The 23760-nt window shown below is 51.5% G+C and overlaps 44 non-coding genes across 44 annotated transcripts; all 44 read left to right on the top strand.

Moving 5' to 3' along the window:
• The first annotated feature begins 322 nt into the window (after nt 1–322).
• Nucleotides 323–393, top strand: TRNAG-CCC (transfer RNA glycine (anticodon CCC)). The gene has a single exon. It is a non-coding gene; the product is annotated as a tRNA-Gly (tRNA).
• A 562-nt stretch (nt 394–955) lies between these two features.
• On the top strand, nt 956–1026 carry TRNAG-GCC (transfer RNA glycine (anticodon GCC)). The gene has a single exon. It is a non-coding gene; the product is annotated as a tRNA-Gly (tRNA).
• A 350-nt stretch (nt 1027–1376) lies between these two features.
• On the top strand, nt 1377–1447 carry TRNAG-CCC (transfer RNA glycine (anticodon CCC)). The gene has a single exon. It is a non-coding gene; the product is annotated as a tRNA-Gly (tRNA).
• A 562-nt stretch (nt 1448–2009) lies between these two features.
• Nucleotides 2010–2080, top strand: TRNAG-GCC (transfer RNA glycine (anticodon GCC)). The gene has a single exon. It is a non-coding gene; the product is annotated as a tRNA-Gly (tRNA).
• Nucleotides 2081–2430: 350 nt separating this feature from the next.
• TRNAG-CCC (transfer RNA glycine (anticodon CCC)) lies at nt 2431–2501 on the top strand. The gene has a single exon. It is a non-coding gene; the product is annotated as a tRNA-Gly (tRNA).
• A 562-nt stretch (nt 2502–3063) lies between these two features.
• On the top strand, nt 3064–3134 carry TRNAG-GCC (transfer RNA glycine (anticodon GCC)). Its single transcript has one exon. It is a non-coding gene; the product is annotated as a tRNA-Gly (tRNA).
• Nucleotides 3135–4120: 986 nt separating this feature from the next.
• TRNAG-GCC (transfer RNA glycine (anticodon GCC)) lies at nt 4121–4191 on the top strand. The gene has a single exon. It is a non-coding gene; the product is annotated as a tRNA-Gly (tRNA).
• Nucleotides 4192–4541: 350 nt separating this feature from the next.
• On the top strand, nt 4542–4612 carry TRNAG-CCC (transfer RNA glycine (anticodon CCC)). Its single transcript has one exon. It is a non-coding gene; the product is annotated as a tRNA-Gly (tRNA).
• Nucleotides 4613–5174: 562 nt separating this feature from the next.
• Nucleotides 5175–5245, top strand: TRNAG-GCC (transfer RNA glycine (anticodon GCC)). Its single transcript has one exon. It is a non-coding gene; the product is annotated as a tRNA-Gly (tRNA).
• A 350-nt stretch (nt 5246–5595) lies between these two features.
• On the top strand, nt 5596–5666 carry TRNAG-CCC (transfer RNA glycine (anticodon CCC)). Its single transcript has one exon. It is a non-coding gene; the product is annotated as a tRNA-Gly (tRNA).
• A 562-nt stretch (nt 5667–6228) lies between these two features.
• On the top strand, nt 6229–6299 carry TRNAG-GCC (transfer RNA glycine (anticodon GCC)). Its single transcript has one exon. It is a non-coding gene; the product is annotated as a tRNA-Gly (tRNA).
• A 350-nt stretch (nt 6300–6649) lies between these two features.
• On the top strand, nt 6650–6720 carry TRNAG-CCC (transfer RNA glycine (anticodon CCC)). Its single transcript has one exon. It is a non-coding gene; the product is annotated as a tRNA-Gly (tRNA).
• A 562-nt stretch (nt 6721–7282) lies between these two features.
• Nucleotides 7283–7353, top strand: TRNAG-GCC (transfer RNA glycine (anticodon GCC)). Its single transcript has one exon. It is a non-coding gene; the product is annotated as a tRNA-Gly (tRNA).
• Nucleotides 7354–7703: 350 nt separating this feature from the next.
• Nucleotides 7704–7774, top strand: TRNAG-CCC (transfer RNA glycine (anticodon CCC)). Its single transcript has one exon. It is a non-coding gene; the product is annotated as a tRNA-Gly (tRNA).
• Nucleotides 7775–8336: 562 nt separating this feature from the next.
• Nucleotides 8337–8407, top strand: TRNAG-GCC (transfer RNA glycine (anticodon GCC)). The gene has a single exon. It is a non-coding gene; the product is annotated as a tRNA-Gly (tRNA).
• A 350-nt stretch (nt 8408–8757) lies between these two features.
• Nucleotides 8758–8828, top strand: TRNAG-CCC (transfer RNA glycine (anticodon CCC)). The gene has a single exon. It is a non-coding gene; the product is annotated as a tRNA-Gly (tRNA).
• A 565-nt stretch (nt 8829–9393) lies between these two features.
• TRNAG-GCC (transfer RNA glycine (anticodon GCC)) lies at nt 9394–9464 on the top strand. Its single transcript has one exon. It is a non-coding gene; the product is annotated as a tRNA-Gly (tRNA).
• Nucleotides 9465–9814: 350 nt separating this feature from the next.
• TRNAG-CCC (transfer RNA glycine (anticodon CCC)) lies at nt 9815–9885 on the top strand. The gene has a single exon. It is a non-coding gene; the product is annotated as a tRNA-Gly (tRNA).
• A 562-nt stretch (nt 9886–10447) lies between these two features.
• Nucleotides 10448–10518, top strand: TRNAG-GCC (transfer RNA glycine (anticodon GCC)). Its single transcript has one exon. It is a non-coding gene; the product is annotated as a tRNA-Gly (tRNA).
• Nucleotides 10519–10868: 350 nt separating this feature from the next.
• TRNAG-CCC (transfer RNA glycine (anticodon CCC)) lies at nt 10869–10939 on the top strand. Its single transcript has one exon. It is a non-coding gene; the product is annotated as a tRNA-Gly (tRNA).
• A 562-nt stretch (nt 10940–11501) lies between these two features.
• Nucleotides 11502–11572, top strand: TRNAG-GCC (transfer RNA glycine (anticodon GCC)). Its single transcript has one exon. It is a non-coding gene; the product is annotated as a tRNA-Gly (tRNA).
• A 350-nt stretch (nt 11573–11922) lies between these two features.
• Nucleotides 11923–11993, top strand: TRNAG-CCC (transfer RNA glycine (anticodon CCC)). The gene has a single exon. It is a non-coding gene; the product is annotated as a tRNA-Gly (tRNA).
• Nucleotides 11994–12558: 565 nt separating this feature from the next.
• On the top strand, nt 12559–12629 carry TRNAG-GCC (transfer RNA glycine (anticodon GCC)). Its single transcript has one exon. It is a non-coding gene; the product is annotated as a tRNA-Gly (tRNA).
• A 350-nt stretch (nt 12630–12979) lies between these two features.
• TRNAG-CCC (transfer RNA glycine (anticodon CCC)) lies at nt 12980–13050 on the top strand. The gene has a single exon. It is a non-coding gene; the product is annotated as a tRNA-Gly (tRNA).
• A 562-nt stretch (nt 13051–13612) lies between these two features.
• On the top strand, nt 13613–13683 carry TRNAG-GCC (transfer RNA glycine (anticodon GCC)). Its single transcript has one exon. It is a non-coding gene; the product is annotated as a tRNA-Gly (tRNA).
• A 350-nt stretch (nt 13684–14033) lies between these two features.
• On the top strand, nt 14034–14104 carry TRNAG-CCC (transfer RNA glycine (anticodon CCC)). The gene has a single exon. It is a non-coding gene; the product is annotated as a tRNA-Gly (tRNA).
• Nucleotides 14105–14666: 562 nt separating this feature from the next.
• On the top strand, nt 14667–14737 carry TRNAG-GCC (transfer RNA glycine (anticodon GCC)). The gene has a single exon. It is a non-coding gene; the product is annotated as a tRNA-Gly (tRNA).
• Nucleotides 14738–15087: 350 nt separating this feature from the next.
• Nucleotides 15088–15158, top strand: TRNAG-CCC (transfer RNA glycine (anticodon CCC)). Its single transcript has one exon. It is a non-coding gene; the product is annotated as a tRNA-Gly (tRNA).
• A 562-nt stretch (nt 15159–15720) lies between these two features.
• Nucleotides 15721–15791, top strand: TRNAG-GCC (transfer RNA glycine (anticodon GCC)). The gene has a single exon. It is a non-coding gene; the product is annotated as a tRNA-Gly (tRNA).
• Nucleotides 15792–16141: 350 nt separating this feature from the next.
• Nucleotides 16142–16212, top strand: TRNAG-CCC (transfer RNA glycine (anticodon CCC)). Its single transcript has one exon. It is a non-coding gene; the product is annotated as a tRNA-Gly (tRNA).
• Nucleotides 16213–16777: 565 nt separating this feature from the next.
• On the top strand, nt 16778–16848 carry TRNAG-GCC (transfer RNA glycine (anticodon GCC)). Its single transcript has one exon. It is a non-coding gene; the product is annotated as a tRNA-Gly (tRNA).
• Nucleotides 16849–17198: 350 nt separating this feature from the next.
• TRNAG-CCC (transfer RNA glycine (anticodon CCC)) lies at nt 17199–17269 on the top strand. Its single transcript has one exon. It is a non-coding gene; the product is annotated as a tRNA-Gly (tRNA).
• Nucleotides 17270–17831: 562 nt separating this feature from the next.
• On the top strand, nt 17832–17902 carry TRNAG-GCC (transfer RNA glycine (anticodon GCC)). Its single transcript has one exon. It is a non-coding gene; the product is annotated as a tRNA-Gly (tRNA).
• Nucleotides 17903–18252: 350 nt separating this feature from the next.
• TRNAG-CCC (transfer RNA glycine (anticodon CCC)) lies at nt 18253–18323 on the top strand. The gene has a single exon. It is a non-coding gene; the product is annotated as a tRNA-Gly (tRNA).
• Nucleotides 18324–18888: 565 nt separating this feature from the next.
• TRNAG-GCC (transfer RNA glycine (anticodon GCC)) lies at nt 18889–18959 on the top strand. Its single transcript has one exon. It is a non-coding gene; the product is annotated as a tRNA-Gly (tRNA).
• Nucleotides 18960–19309: 350 nt separating this feature from the next.
• On the top strand, nt 19310–19380 carry TRNAG-CCC (transfer RNA glycine (anticodon CCC)). Its single transcript has one exon. It is a non-coding gene; the product is annotated as a tRNA-Gly (tRNA).
• A 562-nt stretch (nt 19381–19942) lies between these two features.
• On the top strand, nt 19943–20013 carry TRNAG-GCC (transfer RNA glycine (anticodon GCC)). Its single transcript has one exon. It is a non-coding gene; the product is annotated as a tRNA-Gly (tRNA).
• Nucleotides 20014–20363: 350 nt separating this feature from the next.
• On the top strand, nt 20364–20434 carry TRNAG-CCC (transfer RNA glycine (anticodon CCC)). The gene has a single exon. It is a non-coding gene; the product is annotated as a tRNA-Gly (tRNA).
• A 562-nt stretch (nt 20435–20996) lies between these two features.
• On the top strand, nt 20997–21067 carry TRNAG-GCC (transfer RNA glycine (anticodon GCC)). The gene has a single exon. It is a non-coding gene; the product is annotated as a tRNA-Gly (tRNA).
• Nucleotides 21068–21417: 350 nt separating this feature from the next.
• Nucleotides 21418–21488, top strand: TRNAG-CCC (transfer RNA glycine (anticodon CCC)). The gene has a single exon. It is a non-coding gene; the product is annotated as a tRNA-Gly (tRNA).
• Nucleotides 21489–22050: 562 nt separating this feature from the next.
• TRNAG-GCC (transfer RNA glycine (anticodon GCC)) lies at nt 22051–22121 on the top strand. The gene has a single exon. It is a non-coding gene; the product is annotated as a tRNA-Gly (tRNA).
• A 350-nt stretch (nt 22122–22471) lies between these two features.
• TRNAG-CCC (transfer RNA glycine (anticodon CCC)) lies at nt 22472–22542 on the top strand. The gene has a single exon. It is a non-coding gene; the product is annotated as a tRNA-Gly (tRNA).
• A 565-nt stretch (nt 22543–23107) lies between these two features.
• TRNAG-GCC (transfer RNA glycine (anticodon GCC)) lies at nt 23108–23178 on the top strand. Its single transcript has one exon. It is a non-coding gene; the product is annotated as a tRNA-Gly (tRNA).
• A 350-nt stretch (nt 23179–23528) lies between these two features.
• Nucleotides 23529–23599, top strand: TRNAG-CCC (transfer RNA glycine (anticodon CCC)). The gene has a single exon. It is a non-coding gene; the product is annotated as a tRNA-Gly (tRNA).
• Nucleotides 23600–23760: the final 161 nt, after the last annotated feature.

Raw genomic sequence — 23760 nt, forward strand, 5'->3', positions numbered from 1 at the left:
GACTTTGAAGCATCGTGAAAAGGAAGAGACCGAACAAAAAAACAAGCCTTGATTGCCTTGCTTGCCTTATTTCTGCTACTAGCGATCACTCTGCTGATCCCTTTTAGTAGAAGGGGCCGCTGCGCCTTGACTGGAAGCAGGGCAATCTCAGATTATGCAAACAGCTCATAGAGGCCCAGCCCGAGTAGGTGCCAGTCTCACACGTCTGCAAAGGCCTTCAATGAGGCTTTCAGCAGAAGTCAAGAGTTTACGAGTGACCATTCGCATGGAACTGGCAGGTGTGTTAAATCAAGCGCTCTACCGCAGTAATGCTGCTTGTCAGGCATTGGTAGTTCAGTGGTAGAATTCTCGCTTCCCAAGCGGGAGGCCCGGGTTCGATTCCCGGCCAATGCATGGCACTTTTGTAGACGTGTCTCTTGATATTTTAAAAGGCATGGGAAAAGAAAAATGGAAACGGTAGATAAGATGATTGCATTGCTTGTCTGTTTTCTGCGCAAAGAAAGCACTCTGCTGCCCTCTTTTAGCAGAAGATGGAACGGCAGTTTCAACTTAAGGCGGGAAACCTATTATGCAAATAATTCCCAGAAGACCCCAGAAGCCCAGATTGAAAGGGTGTCAGCCTCGTGTGGCTGCAAAGATATCCCCTGAGTCCTGCGGTAGAAGTCTGGCTTTCCTGAGGCACGGTGCTCAGGGAACTGCACTCAGAGTAGCGACCCATACAAAGGCCACCCTCATCTACCAGTGTGCTTGCCTCTGTCCACTTTTCCTGTCTATAGAACCTGGCCGTTCGTGGCCGTTCGTGGCCAAGTGAGTGAGAAGGACTGCCAGGGCAGCGCAGCTCCCATTCACCCACCGGAGCTGGCGCCATCCTCATGTCACTGCAGTGCTCTGTTAAATCAGCTGCTCTGGGCTGCAATGGTCCAGAGCACTGTAGCGCCAGTGTGCAGCATGTAAGGCATTGGTGGTTCAGTGGTAGAATTCTCGCCTGCCACGCGGGAGGCCCGGGTTCGATTCCCGGCCAATGCATGAGCGTTTTGCACATGTACCTTTCGTTGACTTTGAAGCATCGTGAAAAGGAAGAGACCGAACAAAAAAACAAGCCTTGATTGCCTTGCTTGCCTTATTTCTGCTACTAGCGATCACTCTGCTGATCCCTTTTAGTAGAAGGGGCCGCTGCGCCTTGACTGGAAGCAGGGCAATCTCAGATTATGCAAACAGCTCATAGAGGCCCAGCCCGAGTAGGTGCCAGTCTCACACGTCTGCAAAGGCCTTCAATGAGGCTTTCAGCAGAAGTCAAGAGTTTACGAGTGACCATTCGCATGGAACTGGCAGGTGTGTTAAATCAAGCGCTCTACCGCAGTAATGCTGCTTGTCAGGCATTGGTAGTTCAGTGGTAGAATTCTCGCTTCCCAAGCGGGAGGCCCGGGTTCGATTCCCGGCCAATGCATGGCACTTTTGTAGACGTGTCTCTTGATATTTTAAAAGGCATGGGAAAAGAAAAATGGAAACGGTAGATAAGATGATTGCATTGCTTGTCTGTTTTCTGCGCAAAGAAAGCACTCTGCTGCCCTCTTTTAGCAGAAGATGGAACGGCAGTTTCAACTTAAGGCGGGAAACCTATTATGCAAATAATTCCCAGAAGACCCCAGAAGCCCAGATTGAAAGGGTGTCAGCCTCGTGTGGCTGCAAAGATATCCCCTGAGTCCTGCGGTAGAAGTCTGGCTTTCCTGAGGCACGGTGCTCAGGGAACTGCACTCAGAGTAGCGACCCATACAAAGGCCACCCTCATCTACCAGTGTGCTTGCCTCTGTCCACTTTTCCTGTCTATAGAACCTGGCCGTTCGTGGCCGTTCGTGGCCAAGTGAGTGAGAAGGACTGCCAGGGCAGCGCAGCTCCCATTCACCCACCGGAGCTGGCGCCATCCTCATGTCACTGCAGTGCTCTGTTAAATCAGCTGCTCTGGGCTGCAATGGTCCAGAGCACTGTAGCGCCAGTGTGCAGCATGTAAGGCATTGGTGGTTCAGTGGTAGAATTCTCGCCTGCCACGCGGGAGGCCCGGGTTCGATTCCCGGCCAATGCATGAGCGTTTTGCACATGTACCTTTCGTTGACTTTGAAGCATTGTGAAAAGGAAGAGACAGAACAAAAAAACAAGCCTTGATTGCCTTGCTTGCCTTATTTCTGCTACTAGCGATCACTCTGCTGATCCCTTTTAGTAGAAGGGGCCGCTGCGCCTTGACTGGAAGCAGGGCAATCTCAGATTATGCAAACAGCTCATAGAGGCCCAGCCCGAGTAGGTGCCAGTCTCACACGTCTGCAAAGGCCTTCAATGAGGCTTTCAGCAGAAGTCAAGAGTTTACGAGTGACCATTCGCATGGAACTGGCAGGTGTGTTAAATCAAGTGCTCTACCGCAGTAATGCTGCTTGTCAGGCATTGGTAGTTCAGTGGTAGAATTCTCGCTTCCCAAGCGGGAGGCCCGGGTTCGATTCCCGGCCAATGCATGGCACTTTTGTAGACGTGTCTCTTGATATTTTAAAAGGCATGGGAAAAGAAAAATGGAAACGGTAGATAAGATGATTGCATTGCTTGTCTGTTTTCTGCGCAAAGAAAGCACTCTGCTGCCCTCTTTTAGCAGAAGATGGAACGGCAGTTTCAACTTAAGGCGGGAAACCTATTATGCAAATAATTCCCAGAAGACCCCAGAAGCCCAGATTGAAAGGGTGTCAGCCTCGTGTGGCTGCAAAGATATCCCCTGAGTCCTGCGGTAGAAGTCTGGCTTTCCTGAGGCACGGTGCTCAGGGAACTGCACTCAGAGTAGCGACCCATACAAAGGCCACCCTCATCTACCAGTGTGCTTGCCTCTGTCCACTTTTCCTGTCTATAGAACCTGGCCGTTCGTGGCCGTTCGTGGCCAAGTGAGTGAGAAGGACTGCCAGGGCAGCGCAGCTCCCATTCACCCACCGGAGCTGGCGCCATCCTCATGCCACTGCAGTGCTCTGTTAAATCAGCTGCTCTGGGCTGCAATGGTCCAGAGCACTGTAGCGCCAGTGTGCAGCATGTAAGGCATTGGTGGTTCAGTGGTAGAATTCTCGCCTGCCACGCGGGAGGCCCGGGTTCGATTCCCGGCCAATGCATGAGCGTTTTGCACATGTACCTTTCGTTGACTTTGAAGCATCGTGAAAAGGAAGAGACCGAACAAAAAAACAAGCCTTGATTGCCTTGCTTGCCTTATTTCTGCTACTAGCGATCACTCTGCTGATCCCTTTTAGTAGAAGGGGCCGCTGCGCCTTGACTGGAAGCAGGGCAATCTCAGATTATGCAAAACGCTCATAGAGGCCCAGCCCGAGTAGGTGCCAGTCTCACACGTCTGCAAAGGCCTTCAATGAGGCTTTCAGCAGAAGTCAAGAGTTTACGAGTGACCATTCGCATGGAACTGGCAGGTGTGTTAAATCAAGCGCTCTACCGCAGTAATGCTGCTTGTCAAGCATTGGTAGTTCAGTGGTAGAATTCTCGCTTCCCAAGCCGGAGGCCCGGGTTCGATTCCCGGCCAATGCATGGCACTTTTGTAGACGTGTCTCTTGATATTTTAAAAGGCATGGGAAAAGAAAAATGGAAACGGTAGATAAGATGATTGCATTGCTTGTCTGTTTTCTGCGCAAAGAAAGCAATCTGCTGCCCTCTTTTAGCAGAAGATGGAACTGCAGTTTCAACTTAAGGCGGGAAACCTTCTATTATGCAAATAATTCCCAGAAGACCCCAGAAGCCCAGATTGAAAGGGTGTCAGCCTCGTGTGGCTGCAAAGATATCCCCTGAGTCCTGCGGTAGAAGTCTGGCTTTCCTGAGGCACGGTGCTCAGGGAACTGCACTCAGAGTAGCGACCCATACAAAGGCCACCCTCATCTACCAGTGTGCTTGCCTCTGTCCACTTTTCCTGTCTATAGAACCTGGCCGTTCGTGGCCGTTCGTGGCCAAGTGAGTGAGAAGGACTGCCAGGGCAGCGCAGCTCCCATTCACCCACCGGAGCTGGCGCCATCCTCATGTCACTGCAGTGCTCTGTTAAATCAGCTGCTCTGGGCTGCAATGGTCCAGAGCACTGTAGCGCCAGTGTGCAGCATGTAAGGCATTGGTGGTTCAGTGGTAGAATTCTCGCCTGCCACGCGGGAGGCCCGGGTTCGATTCCCGGCCAATGCATGAGCGTTTTGCACATGTACCTTTCGTTGACTTTGAAGCATCGTGAAAAGGAAGAGACCGAACAAAAAAACAAGCCTTGATTGCCTTGCTTGCCTTATTTCTGCTACTAGCGATCACTCTGCTGATCCCTTTTAGTAGAAGGGGCCGCTGCGCCTTGACTGGAAGCAGGGCAATCTCAGATTATGCAAACAGCTCATAGAGGCCCAGCCCGAGTAGGTGCCAGTCTCACACGTCTGCAAAGGCCTTCAATGAGGCTTTCAGCAGAAGTCAAGAGTTTACGAGTGACCATTCGCATGGAACTGGCAGGTGTGTTAAATCAAGCGCTCTACCGCAGTAATGCTGCTTGTCAGGCATTGGTAGTTCAGTGGTAGAATTCTCGCTTCCCAAGCGGGAGGCCCGGGTTCGATTCCCGGCCAATGCATGGCACTTTTGTAGACGTGTCTCTTGATATTTTAAAAGGCATGGGAAAAGAAAAATGGAAACGGTAGATAAGATGATTGCATTGCTTGTCTGTTTTCTGCGCAAAGAAAGCACTCTGCTGCCCTCTTTTAGCAGAAGATGGAACGGCAGTTTCAACTTAAGGCGGGAAACCTATTATGCAAATAATTCCCAGAAGACCCCAGAAGCCCAGATTGAAAGGGTGTCAGCCTCGTGTGGCTGCAAAGATATCCCCTGAGTCCTGCGGTAGAAGTCTGGCTTTCCTGAGGCACGGTGCTCAGGGAACTGCACTCAGAGTAGCGACCCATACAAAGGCCACCCTCATCTACCAGTGTGCTTGCCTCTGTCCACTTTTCCTGTCTATAGAACCTGGCCGTTCGTGGCCGTTCGTGGCCAAGTGAGTGAGAAGGACTGCCAGGGCAGCGCAGCTCCCATTCACCCACCGGAGCTGGCGCCATCCTCATGTCACTGCAGTGCTCTGTTAAATCAGCTGCTCTGGGCTGCAATGGTCCAGAGCACTGTAGCGCCAGTGTGCAGCATGTAAGGCATTGGTGGTTCAGTGGTAGAATTCTCGCCTGCCACGCGGGAGGCCCGGGTTCGATTCCCGGCCAATGCATGAGCGTTTTGCACATGTACCTTTCGTTGACTTTGAAGCATCGTGAAAAGGAAGAGACCGAACAAAAAAACAAGCCTTGATTGCCTTGCTTGCCTTATTTCTGCTACTAGCGATCACTCTGCTGATCCCTTTTAGTAGAAGGGGCCGCTGCGCCTTGACTGGAAGCAGGGCAATCTCAGATTATGCAAACAGCTCATAGAGGCCCAGCCCGAGTAGGTGCCAGTCTCACACGTCTGCAAAGGCCTTCAATGAGGCTTTCAGCAGAAGTCAAGAGTTTACGAGTGACCATTCGCATGGAACTGGCAGGTGTGTTAAATCAAGCGCTCTACCGCAGTAATGCTGCTTGTCAGGCATTGGTAGTTCAGTGGTAGAATTCTCGCTTCCCAAGCGGGAGGCCCGGGTTCGATTCCCGGCCAATGCATGGCACTTTTGTAGACGTGTCTCTTGATATTTTAAAAGGCATGGGAAAAGAAAAATGGAAACGGTAGATAAGATGATTGCATTGCTTGTCTGTTTTCTGCGCAAAGAAAGCACTCTGCTGCCCTCTTTTAGCAGAAGATGGAACGGCAGTTTCAACTTAAGGCGGGAAACCTATTATGCAAATAATTCCCAGAAGACCCCAGAAGCCCAGATTGAAAGGGTGTCAGCCTCGTGTGGCTGCAAAGATATCCCCTGAGTCCTGCGGTAGAAGTCTGGCTTTCCTGAGGCACGGTGCTCAGGGAACTGCACTCAGAGTAGCGACCCATACAAAGGCCACCCTCATCTACCAGTGTGCTTGCCTCTGTCCACTTTTCCTGTCTATAGAACCTGGCCGTTCGTGGCCGTTCGTGGCCAAGTGAGTGAGAAGGACTGCCAGGGCAGCGCAGCTCCCATTCACCCACCGGAGCTGGCGCCATCCTCATGTCACTGCAGTGCTCTGTTAAATCAGCTGCTCTGGGCTGCAATGGTCCAGAGCACTGTAGCGCCAGTGTGCAGCATGTAAGGCATTGGTGGTTCAGTGGTAGAATTCTCGCCTGCCACGCGGGAGGCCCGGGTTCGATTCCCGGCCAATGCATGAGCGTTTTGCACATGTACCTTTCGTTGACTTTGAAGCATCGTGAAAAGGAAGAGACCGAACAAAAAAACAAGCCTTGATTGCCTTGCTTGCCTTATTTCTGCTACTAGCGATCACTCTGCTGATCCCTTTTAGTAGAAGGGGCCGCTGCGCCTTGACTGGAAGCAGGGCAATCTCAGATTATGCAAACAGCTCATAGAGGCCCAGCCCGAGTAGGTGCCAGTCTCACACGTCTGCAAAGGCCTTCAATGAGGCTTTCAGCAGAAGTCAAGAGTTTACGAGTGACCATTCGCATGGAACTGGCAGGTGTGTTAAATCAAGCGCTCTACCGCAGTAATGCTGCTTGTCAGGCATTGGTAGTTCAGTGGTAGAATTCTCGCTTCCCAAGCGGGAGGCCCGGGTTCGATTCCCGGCCAATGCATGGCACTTTTGTAGACGTGTCTCTTGATATTTTAAAAGGCATGGGAAAAGAAAAATGGAAACGGTAGATAAGATGATTGCATTGCTTGTCTGTTTTCTGCGCAAAGAAAGCACTCTGCTGCCCTCTTTTAGCAGAAGATGGAACGGCAGTTTCAACTTAAGGCGGGAAACCTATTATGCAAATAATTCCCAGAAGACCCCAGAAGCCCAGATTGAAAGGGTGTCAGCCTCGTGTGGCTGCAAAGATATCCCCTGAGTCCTGCGGTAGAAGTCTGGCTTTCCTGAGGCACGGTGCTCAGGGAACTGCACTCAGAGTAGCGACCCATACAAAGGCCACCCTCATCTACCAGTGTGCTTGCCTCTGTCCACTTTTCCTGTCTATAGAACCTGGCCGTTCGTGGCCGTTCGTGGCCAAGTGAGTGAGAAGGACTGCCAGGGCAGCGCAGCTCCCATTCACCCACCGGAGCTGGCGCCATCCTCATGTCACTGCAGTGCTCTGTTAAATCAGCTGCTCTGGGCTGCAATGGTCCAGAGCACTGTAGCGCCAGTGTGCAGCATGTAAGGCATTGGTGGTTCAGTGGTAGAATTCTCGCCTGCCACGCGGGAGGCCCGGGTTCGATTCCCGGCCAATGCATGAGCGTTTTGCACATGTACCTTTCGTTGACTTTGAAGCATCGTGAAAAGGAAGAGACAGAACAAAAAAACAAGCCTTGATTGCCTTGCTTGCCTTATTTCTGCTACTAGCGATCACTCTGCTGATCCCTTTTAGTAGAAGGGGCCGCTGCGCCTTGACTGGAAGCAGGGCAATCTCAGATTATGCAAACAGCTCATAGAGGCCCAGCCCGAGTAGGTGCCAGTCTCACACGTCTGCAAAGGCCTTCAATGAGGCTTTCAGCAGAAGTCAAGAGTTTACGAGTGACCATTCGCATGGAACTGGCAGGTGTGTTAAATCAAGTGCTCTACCGCAGTAATGCTGCTTGTCAGGCATTGGTAGTTCAGTGGTAGAATTCTCGCTTCCCAAGCGGGAGGCCCGGGTTCGATTCCCGGCCAATGCATGGCACTTTTGTAGACGTGTCTCTTGATATTTTAAAAGGCATGGGAAAAGAAAAATGGAAACGGTAGATAAGATGATTGCATTGCTTGTCTGTTTTCTGCGCAAAGAAAGCACTCTGCTGCCCTCTTTTAGCAGAAGATGGAACGGCAGTTTCAACTTAAGGCGGGAAACCTATTATGCAAATAATTCCCAGAAGACCCCAGAAGCCCAGATTGAAAGGGTGTCAGCCTCGTGTGGCTGCAAAGATATCCCCTGAGTCCTGCGGTAGAAGTCTGGCTTTCCTGAGGCACGGTGCTCAGGGAACTGCACTCAGAGTAGCGACCCATACAAAGGCCACCCTCATCTACCAGTGTGCTTGCCTCTGTCCACTTTTCCTGTCTATAGAACCTGGCCGTTCGTGGCCGTTCGTGGCCAAGTGAGTGAGAAGGACTGCCAGGGCAGCGCAGCTCCCATTCACCCACCGGAGCTGGCGCCATCCTCATGTCACTGCAGTGCTCTGTTAAATCAGCTGCTCTGGGCTGCAATGGTCCAGAGCACTGTAGCGCCAGTGTGCAGCATGTAAGGCATTGGTGGTTCAGTGGTAGAATTCTCGCCTGCCACGCGGGAGGCCCGGGTTCGATTCCCGGCCAATGCATGAGTGTTTTGCACATGTACCTTTCGTTGACTTTGAAGCATCGTGAAAAGGAAGAGACCGAACAAAAAAACAAGCCTTGATTGCCTTGCTTGCCTTATTTCTGCTACTAGCGATCACTCTGCTGATCCCTTTTAGTAGAAGGGGCCGCTGCGCCTTGACTGGAAGCAGGGCAATCTCAGATTATGCAAAACGCTCATAGAGGCCCAGCCCGAGTAGGTGCCAGTCTCACACGTCTGCAAAGGCCTTCAATGAGGCTTTCAGCAGAAGTCAAGAGTTTACGAGTGACCATTCGCATGGAACTGGCAGGTGTGTTAAATCAAGCGCTCTACCGCAGTAATGCTGCTTGTCAAGCATTGGTAGTTCAGTGGTAGAATTCTCGCTTCCCAAGCGGGAGGCCTGGGTTCGATTCCCGGCCAATGCATGGCACTTTTGTAGACGTGTCTCTTGATATTTTAAAAGGCATGGGAAAAGAAAAATGGAAACGGTAGATAAGATGATTGCATTGCTTGTCTGTTTTCTGCGCAAAGAAAGCAATCTGCTGCCCTCTTTTAGCAGAAGATGGAACTGCAGTTTCAACTTAAGGCGGGAAACCTTCTATTATGCAAATAATTCCCAGAAGACCCCAGAAGCCCAGATTGAAAGGGTGTCAGCCTCGTGTGGCTGCAAAGATATCCCCTGAGTCCTGCGGTAGAAGTCTGGCTTTCCTGAGGCACGGTGCTCAGGGAACTGCACTCAGAGTAGCGACCCATACAAAGGCCACCCTCATCTACCAGTGTGCTTGCCTCTGTCCACTTTTCCTGTCTATAGAACCTGGCCGTTCGTGGCCGTTCGTGGCCAAGTGAGTGAGAAGGACTGCCAGGGCAGCGCAGCTCCCATTCACCCACCGGAGCTGGCGCCATCCTCATGTCACTGCAGTGCTCTGTTAAATCAGCTGCTCTGGGCTGCAATGGTCCAGAGCACTGTAGCGCCAGTGTGCAGCATGTAAGGCATTGGTGGTTCAGTGGTAGAATTCTCGCCTGCCACGCGGGAGGCCCGGGTTCGATTCCCGGCCAATGCATGAGCGTTTTGCACATGTACCTTTCGTTGACTTTGAAGCATCGTGAAAAGGAAGAGACCGAACAAAAAAACAAGCCTTGATTGCCTTGCTTGCCTTATTTCTGCTACTAGCGATCACTCTGCTGATCCCTTTTAGTAGAAGGGGCCGCTGCGCCTTGACTGGAAGCAGGGCAATCTCAGATTATGCAAACAGCTCATAGAGGCCCAGCCCGAGTAGGTGCCAGTCTCACACGTCTGCAAAGGCCTTCAATGAGGCTTTCAGCAGAAGTCAAGAGTTTACGAGTGACCATTCGCATGGAACTGGCAGGTGTGTTAAATCAAGCGCTCTACCGCAGTAATGCTGCTTGTCAGGCATTGGTAGTTCAGTGGTAGAATTCTCGCTTCCCAAGCGGGAGGCCCGGGTTCGATTCCCGGCCAATGCATGGCACTTTTGTAGACGTGTCTCTTGATATTTTAAAAGGCATGGGAAAAGAAAAATGGAAACGGTAGATAAGATGATTGCATTGCTTGTCTGTTTTCTGCGCAAAGAAAGCACTCTGCTGCCCTCTTTTAGCAGAAGATGGAACGGCAGTTTCAACTTAAGGCGGGAAACCTATTATGCAAATAATTCCCAGAAGACCCCAGAAGCCCAGATTGAAAGGGTGTCAGCCTCGTGTGGCTGCAAAGATATCCCCTGAGTCCTGCGGTAGAAGTCTGGCTTTCCTGAGGCACGGTGCTCAGGGAACTGCACTCAGAGTAGCGACCCATACAAAGGCCACCCTCATCTACCAGTGTGCTTGCCTCTGTCCACTTTTCCTGTCTATAGAACCTGGCCGTTCGTGGCCGTTCGTGGCCAAGTGAGTGAGAAGGACTGCCAGGGCAGCGCAGCTCCCATTCACCCACCGGAGCTGGCGCCATCCTCATGTCACTGCAGTGCTCTGTTAAATCAGCTGCTCTGGGCTGCAATGGTCCAGAGCACTGTAGCGCCAGTGTGCAGCATGTAAGGCATTGGTGGTTCAGTGGTAGAATTCTCGCCTGCCACGCGGGAGGCCCGGGTTCGATTCCCGGCCAATGCATGAGCGTTTTGCACATGTACCTTTCGTTGACTTTGAAGCATTGTGAAAAGGAAGAGACAGAACAAAAAAACAAGCCTTGATTGCCTTGCTTGCCTTATTTCTGCTACTAGCGATCACTCTGCTGATCCCTTTTAGTAGAAGGGGCCGCTGCGCCTTGACTGGAAGCAGGGCAATCTCAGATTATGCAAACAGCTCATAGAGGCCCAGCCCGAGTAGGTGCCAGTCTCACACGTCTGCAAAGGCCTTCAATGAGGCTTTCAGCAGAAGTCAAGAGTTTACGAGTGACCATTCGCATGGAACTGGCAGGTGTGTTAAATCAAGTGCTCTACCGCAGTAATGCTGCTTGTCAGGCATTGGTAGTTCAGTGGTAGAATTCTCGCTTCCCAAGCGGGAGGCCCGGGTTCGATTCCCGGCCAATGCATGGCACTTTTGTAGACGTGTCTCTTGATATTTTAAAAGGCATGGGAAAAGAAAAATGGAAACGGTAGATAAGATGATTGCATTGCTTGTCTGTTTTCTGCGCAAAGAAAGCACTCTGCTGCCCTCTTTTAGCAGAAGATGGAACGGCAGTTTCAACTTAAGGCGGGAAACCTATTATGCAAATAATTCCCAGAAGACCCCAGAAGCCCAGATTGAAAGGGTGTCAGCCTCGTGTGGCTGCAAAGATATCCCCTGAGTCCTGCGGTAGAAGTCTGGCTTTCCTGAGGCACGGTGCTCAGGGAACTGCACTCAGAGTAGCGACCCATACAAAGGCCACCCTCATCTACCAGTGTGCTTGCCTCTGTCCACTTTTCCTGTCTATAGAACCTGGCCGTTCGTGGCCGTTCGTGGCCAAGTGAGTGAGAAGGACTGCCAGGGCAGCGCAGCTCCCATTCACCCACCGGAGCTGGCGCCATCCTCATGCCACTGCAGTGCTCTGTTAAATCAGCTGCTCTGGGCTGCAATGGTCCAGAGCACTGTAGCGCCAGTGTGCAGCATGTAAGGCATTGGTGGTTCAGTGGTAGAATTCTCGCCTGCCACGCGGGAGGCCCGGGTTCGATTCCCGGCCAATGCATGAGCGTTTTGCACATGTACCTTTCGTTGACTTTGAAGCATCGTGAAAAGGAAGAGACCGAACAAAAAAACAAGCCTTGATTGCCTTGCTTGCCTTATTTCTGCTACTAGCGATCACTCTGCTGATCCCTTTTAGTAGAAGGGGCCGCTGCGCCTTGACTGGAAGCAGGGCAATCTCAGATTATGCAAAACGCTCATAGAGGCCCAGCCCGAGTAGGTGCCAGTCTCACACGTCTGCAAAGGCCTTCAATGAGGCTTTCAGCAGAAGTCAAGAGTTTACGAGTGACCATTCGCATGGAACTGGCAGGTGTGTTAAATCAAGCGCTCTACCGCAGTAATGCTGCTTGTCAAGCATTGGTAGTTCAGTGGTAGAATTCTCGCTTCCCAAGCGGGAGGCCCGGGTTCGATTCCCGGCCAATGCATGGCACTTTTGTAGACGTGTCTCTTGATATTTTAAAAGGCATGGGAAAAGAAAAATGGAAACGGTAGATAAGATGATTGCATTGCTTGTCTGTTTTCTGCGCAAAGAAAGCAATCTGCTGCCCTCTTTTAGCAGAAGATGGAACTGCAGTTTCAACTTAAGGCGGGAAACCTTCTATTATGCAAATAATTCCCAGAAGACCCCAGAAGCCCAGATTGAAAGGGTGTCAGCCTCGTGTGGCTGCAAAGATATCCCCTGAGTCCTGCGGTAGAAGTCTGGCTTTCCTGAGGCACGGTGCTCAGGGAACTGCACTCAGAGTAGCGACCCATACAAAGGCCACCCTCATCTACCAGTGTGCTTGCCTCTGTCCACTTTTCCTGTCTATAGAACCTGGCCGTTCGTGGCCGTTCGTGGCCAAGTGAGTGAGAAGGACTGCCAGGGCAGCGCAGCTCCCATTCACCCACCGGAGCTGGCGCCATCCTCATGTCACTGCAGTGCTCTGTTAAATCAGCTGCTCTGGGCTGCAATGGTCCAGAGCACTGTAGCGCCAGTGTGCAGCATGTAAGGCATTGGTGGTTCAGTGGTAGAATTCTCGCCTGCCACGCGGGAGGCCCGGGTTCGATTCCCGGCCAATGCATGAGCGTTTTGCACATGTACCTTTCGTTGACTTTGAAGCATCGTGAAAAGGAAGAGACCGAACAAAAAAACAAGCCTTGATTGCCTTGCTTGCCTTATTTCTGCTACTAGCGATCACTCTGCTGATCCCTTTTAGTAGAAGGGGCCGCTGCGCCTTGACTGGAAGCAGGGCAATCTCAGATTATGCAAACAGCTCATAGAGGCCCAGCCCGAGTAGGTGCCAGTCTCACACGTCTGCAAAGGCCTTCAATGAGGCTTTCAGCAGAAGTCAAGAGTTTACGAGTGACCATTCGCATGGAACTGGCAGGTGTGTTAAATCAAGCGCTCTACCGCAGTAATGCTGCTTGTCAGGCATTGGTAGTTCAGTGGTAGAATTCTCGCTTCCCAAGCGGGAGGCCCGGGTTCGATTCCCGGCCAATGCATGGCACTTTTGTAGACGTGTCTCTTGATATTTTAAAAGGCATGGGAAAAGAAAAATGGAAACGGTAGATAAGATGATTGCATTGCTTGTCTGTTTTCTGCGCAAAGAAAGCACTCTGCTGCCCTCTTTTAGCAGAAGATGGAACGGCAGTTTCAACTTAAGGCGGGAAACCTATTATGCAAATAATTCCCAGAAGACCCCAGAAGCCCAGATTGAAAGGGTGTCAGCCTCGTGTGGCTGCAAAGATATCCCCTGAGTCCTGCGGTAGAAGTCTGGCTTTCCTGAGGCACGGTGCTCAGGGAACTGCACTCAGAGTAGCGACCCATACAAAGGCCACCCTCATCTACCAGTGTGCTTGCCTCTGTCCACTTTTCCTGTCTATAGAACCTGGCCGTTCGTGGCCGTTCGTGGCCAAGTGAGTGAGAAGGACTGCCAGGGCAGCGCAGCTCCCATTCACCCACCGGAGCTGGCGCCATCCTCATGTCACTGCAGTGCTCTGTTAAATCAGCTGCTCTGGGCTGCAATGGTCCAGAGCACTGTAGCGCCAGTGTGCAGCATGTAAGGCATTGGTGGTTCAGTGGTAGAATTCTCGCCTGCCACGCGGGAGGCCCGGGTTCGATTCCCGGCCAATGCATGAGCGTTTTGCACATGTACCTTTCGTTGACTTTGAAGCATCGTGAAAAGGAAGAGACCGAACAAAAAAACAAGCCTTGATTGCCTTGCTTGCCTTATTTCTGCTACTAGCGATCACTCTGCTGATCCCTTTTAGTAGAAGGGGCCGCTGCGCCTTGACTGGAAGCAGGGCAATCTCAGATTATGCAAACAGCTCATAGAGGCCCAGCCCGAGTAGGTGCCAGTCTCACACGTCTGCAAAGGCCTTCAATGAGGCTTTCAGCAGAAGTCAAGAGTTTACGAGTGACCATTCGCATGGAACTGGCAGGTGTGTTAAATCAAGCGCTCTACCGCAGTAATGCTGCTTGTCAGGCATTGGTAGTTCAGTGGTAGAATTCTCGCTTCCCAAGCGGGAGGCCCGGGTTCGATTCCCGGCCAATGCATGGCACTTTTGTAGACGTGTCTCTTGATATTTTAAAAGGCATGGGAAAAGAAAAATGGAAACGGTAGATAAGATGATTGCATTGCTTGTCTGTTTTCTGCGCAAAGAAAGCACTCTGCTGCCCTCTTTTAGCAGAAGATGGAACGGCAGTTTCAACTTAAGGCGGGAAACCTATTATGCAAATAATTCCCAGAAGACCCCAGAAGCCCAGATTGAAAGGGTGTCAGCCTCGTGTGGCTGCAAAGATATCCCCTGAGTCCTGCGGTAGAAGTCTGGCTTTCCTGAGGCACGGTGCTCAGGGAACTGCACTCAGAGTAGCGACCCATACAAAGGCCACCCTCATCTACCAGTGTGCTTGCCTCTGTCCACTTTTCCTGTCTATAGAACCTGGCCGTTCGTGGCCGTTCGTGGCCAAGTGAGTGAGAAGGACTGCCAGGGCAGCGCAGCTCCCATTCACCCACCGGAGCTGGCGCCATCCTCATGTCACTGCAGTGCTCTGTTAAATCAGCTGCTCTGGGCTGCAATGGTCCAGAGCACTGTAGCGCCAGTGTGCAGCATGTAAGGCATTGGTGGTTCAGTGGTAGAATTCTCGCCTGCCACGCGGGAGGCCCGGGTTCGATTCCCGGCCAATGCATGAGCGTTTTGCACATGTACCTTTCGTTGACTTTGAAGCATCGTGAAAAGGAAGAGACAGAACAAAAAAACAAGCCTTGATTGCCTTGCTTGCCTTATTTCTGCTACTAGCGATCACTCTGCTGATCCCTTTTAGTAGAAGGGGCCGCTGCGCCTTGACTGGAAGCAGGGCAATCTCAGATTATGCAAACAGCTCATAGAGGCCCAGCCCGAGTAGGTGCCAGTCTCACACGTCTGCAAAGGCCTTCAATGAGGCTTTCAGCAGAAGTCAAGAGTTTACGAGTGACCATTCGCATGGAACTGGCAGGTGTGTTAAATCAAGTGCTCTACCGCAGTAATGCTGCTTGTCAGGCATTGGTAGTTCAGTGGTAGAATTCTCGCTTCCCAAGCGGGAGGCCCGGGTTCGATTCCCGGCCAATGCATGGCACTTTTGTAGACGTGTCTCTTGATATTTTAAAAGGCATGGGAAAAGAAAAATGGAAACGGTAGATAAGATGATTGCATTGCTTGTCTGTTTTCTGCGCAAAGAAAGCACTCTGCTGCCCTCTTTTAGCAGAAGATGGAACGGCAGTTTCAACTTAAGGCGGGAAACCTATTATGCAAATAATTCCCAGAAGACCCCAGAAGCCCAGATTGAAAGGGTGTCAGCCTCGTGTGGCTGCAAAGATATCCCCTGAGTCCTGCGGTAGAAGTCTGGCTTTCCTGAGGCACGGTGCTCAGGGAACTGCACTCAGAGTAGCGACCCATACAAAGGCCACCCTCATCTACCAGTGTGCTTGCCTCTGTCCACTTTTCCTGTCTATAGAACCTGGCCGTTCGTGGCCGTTCGTGGCCAAGTGAGTGAGAAGGACTGCCAGGGCAGCGCAGCTCCCATTCACCCACCGGAGCTGGCGCCATCCTCATGTCACTGCAGTGCTCTGTTAAATCAGCTGCTCTGGGCTGCAATGGTCCAGAGCACTGTAGCGCCAGTGTGCAGCATGTAAGGCATTGGTGGTTCAGTGGTAGAATTCTCGCCTGCCACGCGGGAGGCCCGGGTTCGATTCCCGGCCAATGCATGAGCGTTTTGCACATGTACCTTTCGTTGACTTTGAAGCATCGTGAAAAGGAAGAGACCGAACAAAAAAACAAGCCTTGATTGCCTTGCTTGCCTTATTTCTGCTACTAGCGATCACTCTGCTGATCCCTTTTAGTAGAAGGGGCCGCTGCGCCTTGACTGGAAGCAGGGCAATCTCAGATTATGCAAAACGCTCATAGAGGCCCAGCCCGAGTAGGTGCCAGTCTCACACGTCTGCAAAGGCCTTCAATGAGGCTTTCAGCAGAAGTCAAGAGTTTACGAGTGACCATTCGCATGGAACTGGCAGGTGTGTTAAATCAAGCGCTCTACCGCAGTAATGCTGCTTGTCAAGCATTGGTAGTTCAGTGGTAGAATTCTCGCTTCCCAAGCGGGAGGCCTGGGTTCGATTCCCGGCCAATGCATGGCACTTTTGTAGACGTGTCTCTTGATATTTTAAAAGGCATGGGAAAAGAAAAATGGAAACGGTAGATAAGATGATTGCATTGCTTGTCTGTTTTCTGCGCAAAGAAAGCAATCTGCTGCCCTCTTTTAGCAGAAGATGGAACTGCAGTTTCAACTTAAGGCGGGAAACCTTCTATTATGCAAATAATTCCCAGAAGACCCCAGAAGCCCAGATTGAAAGGGTGTCAGCCTCGTGTGGCTGCAAAGATATCCCCTGAGTCCTGCGGTAGAAGTCTGGCTTTCCTGAGGCACGGTGCTCAGGGAACTGCACTCAGAGTAGCGACCCATACAAAGGCCACCCTCATCTACCAGTGTGCTTGCCTCTGTCCACTTTTCCTGTCTATAGAACCTGGCCGTTCGTGGCCGTTCGTGGCCAAGTGAGTGAGAAGGACTGCCAGGGCAGCGCAGCTCCCATTCACCCACCGGAGCTGGCGCCATCCTCATGCCACTGCAGTGCTCTGTTAAATCAGCTGCTCTGGGCTGCAATGGTCCAGAGCACTGTAGCGCCAGTGTGCAGCATGTAAGGCATTGGTGGTTCAGTGGTAGAATTCTCGCCTGCCACGCGGGAGGCCCGGGTTCGATTCCCGGCCAATGCATGAGCGTTTTGCACATGTACCTTTCGTTGACTTTGAAGCATCGTGAAAAGGAAGAGACCGAACAAAAAAACAAGCCTTGATTGCCTTGCTTGCCTTATTTCTGCTACTAGCGATCACTCTGCTGATCCCTTTTAGTAGAAGGGGCCGCTGCGCCTTGACTGGAAGCAGGGCAATCTCAGATTATGCAAACAGCTCATAGAGGCCCAGCCCGAGTAGGTGCCAGTCTCACACGTCTGCAAAGGCCTTCAATGAGGCTTTCAGCAGAAGTCAAGAGTTTACGAGTGACCATTCGCATGGAACTGGCAGGTGTGTTAAATCAAGCGCTCTACCGCAGTAATGCTGCTTGTCAGGCATTGGTAGTTCAGTGGTAGAATTCTCGCTTCCCAAGCGGGAGGCCCGGGTTCGATTCCCGGCCAATGCATGGCACTTTTGTAGACGTGTCTCTTGATATTTTAAAAGGCATGGGAAAAGAAAAATGGAAACGGTAGATAAGATGATTGCATTGCTTGTCTGTTTTCTGCGCAAAGAAAGCACTCTGCTGCCCTCTTTTAGCAGAAGATGGAACGGCAGTTTCAACTTAAGGCGGGAAACCTATTATGCAAATAATTCCCAGAAGACCCCAGAAGCCCAGATTGAAAGGGTGTCAGCCTCGTGTGGCTGCAAAGATATCCCCTGAGTCCTGCGGTAGAAGTCTGGCTTTCCTGAGGCACGGTGCTCAGGGAACTGCACTCAGAGTAGCGACCCATACAAAGGCCACCCTCATCTACCAGTGTGCTTGCCTCTGTCCACTTTTCCTGTCTATAGAACCTGGCCGTTCGTGGCCGTTCGTGGCCAAGTGAGTGAGAAGGACTGCCAGGGCAGCGCAGCTCCCATTCACCCACCGGAGCTGGCGCCATCCTCATGTCACTGCAGTGCTCTGTTAAATCAGCTGCTCTGGGCTGCAATGGTCCAGAGCACTGTAGCGCCAGTGTGCAGCATGTAAGGCATTGGTGGTTCAGTGGTAGAATTCTCGCCTGCCACGCGGGAGGCCCGGGTTCGATTCCCGGCCAATGCATGAGCGTTTTGCACATGTACCTTTCGTTGACTTTGAAGCATCGTGAAAAGGAAGAGACCGAACAAAAAAACAAGCCTTGATTGCCTTGCTTGCCTTATTTCTGCTACTAGCGATCACTCTGCTGATCCCTTTTAGTAGAAGGGGCCGCTGCGCCTTGACTGGAAGCAGGGCAATCTCAGATTATGCAAACAGCTCATAGAGGCCCAGCCCGAGTAGGTGCCAGTCTCACACGTCTGCAAAGGCCTTCAATGAGGCTTTCAGCAGAAGTCAAGAGTTTACGAGTGACCATTCGCATGGAACTGGCAGGTGTGTTAAATCAAGCGCTCTACCGCAGTAATGCTGCTTGTCAGGCATTGGTAGTTCAGTGGTAGAATTCTCGCTTCCCAAGCGGGAGGCCCGGGTTCGATTCCCGGCCAATGCATGGCACTTTTGTAGACGTGTCTCTTGATATTTTAAAAGGCATGGGAAAAGAAAAATGGAAACGGTAGATAAGATGATTGCATTGCTTGTCTGTTTTCTGCGCAAAGAAAGCAATCTGCTGCCCTCTTTTAGCAGAAGATGGAACTGCAGTTTCAACTTAAGGCGGGAAACCTTCTATTATGCAAATAATTCCCAGAAGACCCCAGAAGCCCAGATTGAAAGGGTGTCAGCCTCGTGTGGCTGCAAAGATATCCCCTGAGTCCTGCGGTAGAAGTCTGGCTTTCCTGAGGCACGGTGCTCAGGGAACTGCACTCAGAGTAGCGACCCATACAAAGGCCACCCTCATCTACCAGTGTGCTTGCCTCTGTCCACTTTTCCTGTCTATAGAACCTGGCCGTTCGTGGCCGTTCGTGGCCAAGTGAGTGAGAAGGACTGCCAGGGCAGCGCAGCTCCCATTCACCCACCGGAGCTGGCGCCATCCTCATGTCACTGCAGTGCTCTGTTAAATCAGCTGCTCTGGGCTGCAATGGTCCAGAGCACTGTAGCGCCAGTGTGCAGCATGTAAGGCATTGGTGGTTCAGTGGTAGAATTCTCGCCTGCCACGCGGGAGGCCCGGGTTCGATTCCCGGCCAATGCATGAGCGTTTTGCACATGTACCTTTCGTTGACTTTGAAGCATCGTGAAAAGGAAGAGACCGAACAAAAAAACAAGCCTTGATTGCCTTGCTTGCCTTATTTCTGCTACTAGCGATCACTCTGCTGATCCCTTTTAGTAGAAGGGGCCGCTGCGCCTTGACTGGAAGCAGGGCAATCTCAGATTATGCAAACAGCTCATAGAGGCCCAGCCCGAGTAGGTGCCAGTCTCACACGTCTGCAAAGGCCTTCAATGAGGCTTTCAGCAGAAGTCAAGAGTTTACGAGTGACCATTCGCATGGAACTGGCAGGTGTGTTAAATCAAGCGCTCTACCGCAGTAATGCTGCTTGTCAGGCATTGGTAGTTCAGTGGTAGAATTCTCGCTTCCCAAGCGGGAGGCCCGGGTTCGATTCCCGGCCAATGCATGGCACTTTTGTAGACGTGTCTCTTGATATTTTAAAAGGCATGGGAAAAGAAAAATGGAAACGGTAGATAAGATGATTGCATTGCTTGTCTGTTTTCTGCGCAAAGAAAGCACTCTGCTGCCCTCTTTTAGCAGAAGATGGAACGGCAGTTTCAACTTAAGGCGGGAAACCTATTATGCAAATAATTCCCAGAAGACCCCAGAAGCCCAGATTGAAAGGGTGTCAGCCTCGTGTGGCTGCAAAGATATCCCCTGAGTCCTGCGGTAGAAGTCTGGCTTTCCTGAGGCACGGTGCTCAGGGAACTGCACTCAGAGTAGCGACCCATACAAAGGCCACCCTCATCTACCAGTGTGCTTGCCTCTGTCCACTTTTCCTGTCTATAGAACCTGGCCGTTCGTGGCCGTTCGTGGCCAAGTGAGTGAGAAGGACTGCCAGGGCAGCGCAGCTCCCATTCACCCACCGGAGCTGGCGCCATCCTCATGTCACTGCAGTGCTCTGTTAAATCAGCTGCTCTGGGCTGCAATGGTCCAGAGCACTGTAGCGCCAGTGTGCAGCATGTAAGGCATTGGTGGTTCAGTGGTAGAATTCTCGCCTGCCACGCGGGAGGCCCGGGTTCGATTCCCGGCCAATGCATGAGCGTTTTGCACATGTACCTTTCGTTGACTTTGAAGCATCGTGAAAAGGAAGAGACCGAACAAAAAAACAAGCCTTGATTGCCTTGCTTGCCTTATTTCTGCTACTAGCGATCACTCTGCTGATCCCTTTTAGTAGAAGGGGCCGCTGCGCCTTGACTGGAAGCAGGGCAATCTCAGATTATGCAAACAGCTCATAGAGGCCCAGCCCGAGTAGGTGCCAGTCTCACACGTCTGCAAAGGCCTTCAATGAGGCTTTCAGCAGAAGTCAAGAGTTTACGAGTGACCATTCGCATGGAACTGGCAGGTGTGTTAAATCAAGCGCTCTACCGCAGTAATGCTGCTTGTCAGGCATTGGTAGTTCAGTGGTAGAATTCTCGCTTCCCAAGCGGGAGGCCCGGGTTCGATTCCCGGCCAATGCATGGCACTTTTGTAGACGTGTCTCTTGATATTTTAAAAGGCATGGGAAAAGAAAAATGGAAACGGTAGATAAGATGATTGCATTGCTTGTCTGTTTTCTGCGCAAAGAAAGCACTCTGCTGCCCTCTTTTAGCAGAAGATGGAACGGCAGTTTCAACTTAAGGCGGGAAACCTATTATGCAAATAATTCCCAGAAGACCCCAGAAGCCCAGATTGAAAGGGTGTCAGCCTCGTGTGGCTGCAAAGATATCCCCTGAGTCCTGCGGTAGAAGTCTGGCTTTCCTGAGGCACGGTGCTCAGGGAACTGCACTCAGAGTAGCGACCCATACAAAGGCCACCCTCATCTACCAGTGTGCTTGCCTCTGTCCACTTTTCCTGTCTATAGAACCTGGCCGTTCGTGGCCGTTCGTGGCCAAGTGAGTGAGAAGGACTGCCAGGGCAGCGCAGCTCCCATTCACCCACCGGAGCTGGCGCCATCCTCATGTCACTGCAGTGCTCTGTTAAATCAGCTGCTCTGGGCTGCAATGGTCCAGAGCACTGTAGCGCCAGTGTGCAGCATGTAAGGCATTGGTGGTTCAGTGGTAGAATTCTCGCCTGCCACGCGGGAGGCCCGGGTTCGATTCCCGGCCAATGCATGAGCGTTTTGCACATGTACCTTTCGTTGACTTTGAAGCATCGTGAAAAGGAAGAGACAGAACAAAAAAACAAGCCTTGATTGCCTTGCTTGCCTTATTTCTGCTACTAGCGATCACTCTGCTGATCCCTTTTAGTAGAAGGGGCCGCTGCGCCTTGACTGGAAGCAGGGCAATCTCAGATTATGCAAACAGCTCATAGAGGCCCAGCCCGAGTAGGTGCCAGTCTCACACGTCTGCAAAGGCCTTCAATGAGGCTTTCAGCAGAAGTCAAGAGTTTACGAGTGACCATTCGCATGGAACTGGCAGGTGTGTTAAATCAAGTGCTCTACCGCAGTAATGCTGCTTGTCAGGCATTGGTAGTTCAGTGGTAGAATTCTCGCTTCCCAAGCGGGAGGCCCGGGTTCGATTCCCGGCCAATGCATGGCACTTTTGTAGACGTGTCTCTTGATATTTTAAAAGGCATGGGAAAAGAAAAATGGAAACGGTAGATAAGATGATTGCATTGCTTGTCTGTTTTCTGCGCAAAGAAAGCACTCTGCTGCCCTCTTTTAGCAGAAGATGGAACGGCAGTTTCAACTTAAGGCGGGAAACCTATTATGCAAATAATTCCCAGAAGACCCCAGAAGCCCAGATTGAAAGGGTGTCAGCCTCGTGTGGCTGCAAAGATATCCCCTGAGTCCTGCGGTAGAAGTCTGGCTTTCCTGAGGCACGGTGCTCAGGGAACTGCACTCAGAGTAGCGACCCATACAAAGGCCACCCTCATCTACCAGTGTGCTTGCCTCTGTCCACTTTTCCTGTCTATAGAACCTGGCCGTTCGTGGCCGTTCGTGGCCAAGTGAGTGAGAAGGACTGCCAGGGCAGCGCAGCTCCCATTCACCCACCGGAGCTGGCGCCATCCTCATGTCACTGCAGTGCTCTGTTAAATCAGCTGCTCTGGGCTGCAATGGTCCAGAGCACTGTAGCGCCAGTGTGCAGCATGTAAGGCATTGGTGGTTCAGTGGTAGAATTCTCGCCTGCCACGCGGGAGGCCCGGGTTCGATTCCCGGCCAATGCATGAGTGTTTTGCACATGTACCTTTCGTTGACTTTGAAGCATCGTGAAAAGGAAGAGACCGAACAAAAAAACAAGCCTTGATTGCCTTGCTTGCCTTATTTCTGCTACTAGCGATCACTCTGCTGATCCCTTTTAGTAGAAGGGGCCGCTGCGCCTTGACTGGAAGCAGGGCAATCTCAGATTATGCAAAACGCTCATAGAGGCCCAGCCCGAGTAGGTGCCAGTCTCACACGTCTGCAAAGGCCTTCAATGAGGCTTTCAGCAGAAGTCAAGAGTTTACGAGTGACCATTCGCATGGAACTGGCAGGTGTGTTAAATCAAGCGCTCTACCGCAGTAATGCTGCTTGTCAAGCATTGGTAGTTCAGTGGTAGAATTCTCGCTTCCCAAGCGGGAGGCCTGGGTTCGATTCCCGGCCAATGCATGGCACTTTTGTAGACGTGTCTCTTGATATTTTAAAAGGCATGGGAAAAGAAAAATGGAAACGGTAGATAAGATGATTGCATTGCTTGTCTGTTTTCTGCGCAAAGAAAGCAATCTGCTGCCCTCTTTTAGCAGAAGATGGAACTGCAGTTTCAACTTAAGGCGGGAAACCTTCTATTATGCAAATAATTCCCAGAAGACCCCAGAAGCCCAGATTGAAAGGGTGTCAGCCTCGTGTGGCTGCAAAGATATCCCCTGAGTCCTGCGGTAGAAGTCTGGCTTTCCTGAGGCACGGTGCTCAGGGAACTGCACTCAGAGTAGCGACCCATACAAAGGCCACCCTCATCTACCAGTGTGCTTGCCTCTGTCCACTTTTCCTGTCTATAGAACCTGGCCGTTCGTGGCCGTTCGTGGCCAAGTGAGTGAGAAGGACTGCCAGGGCAGCGCAGCTCCCATTCACCCACCGGAGCTGGCGCCATCCTCATGCCACTGCAGTGCTCTGTTAAATCAGCTGCTCTGGGCTGCAATGGTCCAGAGCACTGTAGCGCCAGTGTGCAGCATGTAAGGCATTGGTGGTTCAGTGGTAGAATTCTCGCCTGCCACGCGGGAGGCCCGGGTTCGATTCCCGGCCAATGCATGAGCGTTTTGCACATGTACCTTTCGTTGACTTTGAAGCATCGTGAAAAGGAAGAGACCGAACAAAAAAACAAGCCTTGATTGCCTTGCTTGCCTTATTTCTGCTACTAGCGATCACTCTGCTGATCCCTTTTAGTAGAAGGGGCCGCTGCGCCTTGACTGGAAGCAGGGCAATCTCAGATTATGCAAAACGCTCATAGAGGCCCAGCCCGAGTAGGTGCCAGTCTCACACGTCTGCAAAGGCCTTCAATGAGGCTTTCAGCAGAAGTCAAGAGTTTACGAGTGACCATTCGCATGGAACTGGCAGGTGTGTTAAATCAAGCGCTCTACCGCAGTAATGCTGCTTGTCAAGCATTGGTAGTTCAGTGGTAGAATTCTCGCTTCCCAAGCGGGAGGCCCGGGTTCGATTCCCGGCCAATGCATGGCACTTTTGTAGACGTGTCTCTTGATATTTTAAAAGGCATGGGAAAAGAAAAATGGAAACGGTAGATAAGATGATTGCATTGCTTGTCTGTTTTCTGCGCAAAGAAAGCAATCTGCTGCCCTCTTTTAGCAGAAGATGGAACTGCAGTTTCAACTTAAG

The sequence above is a fragment of the Ambystoma mexicanum genome, unplaced genomic scaffold (assembly GCF_040938575.1).
Source record: "Ambystoma mexicanum isolate Mex_15411 unplaced genomic scaffold, UKY_AmexF1_1 Mex_scaf52, whole genome shotgun sequence".
Lineage (NCBI taxonomy): Eukaryota > Metazoa > Chordata > Amphibia > Caudata > Ambystomatidae > Ambystoma > Ambystoma mexicanum.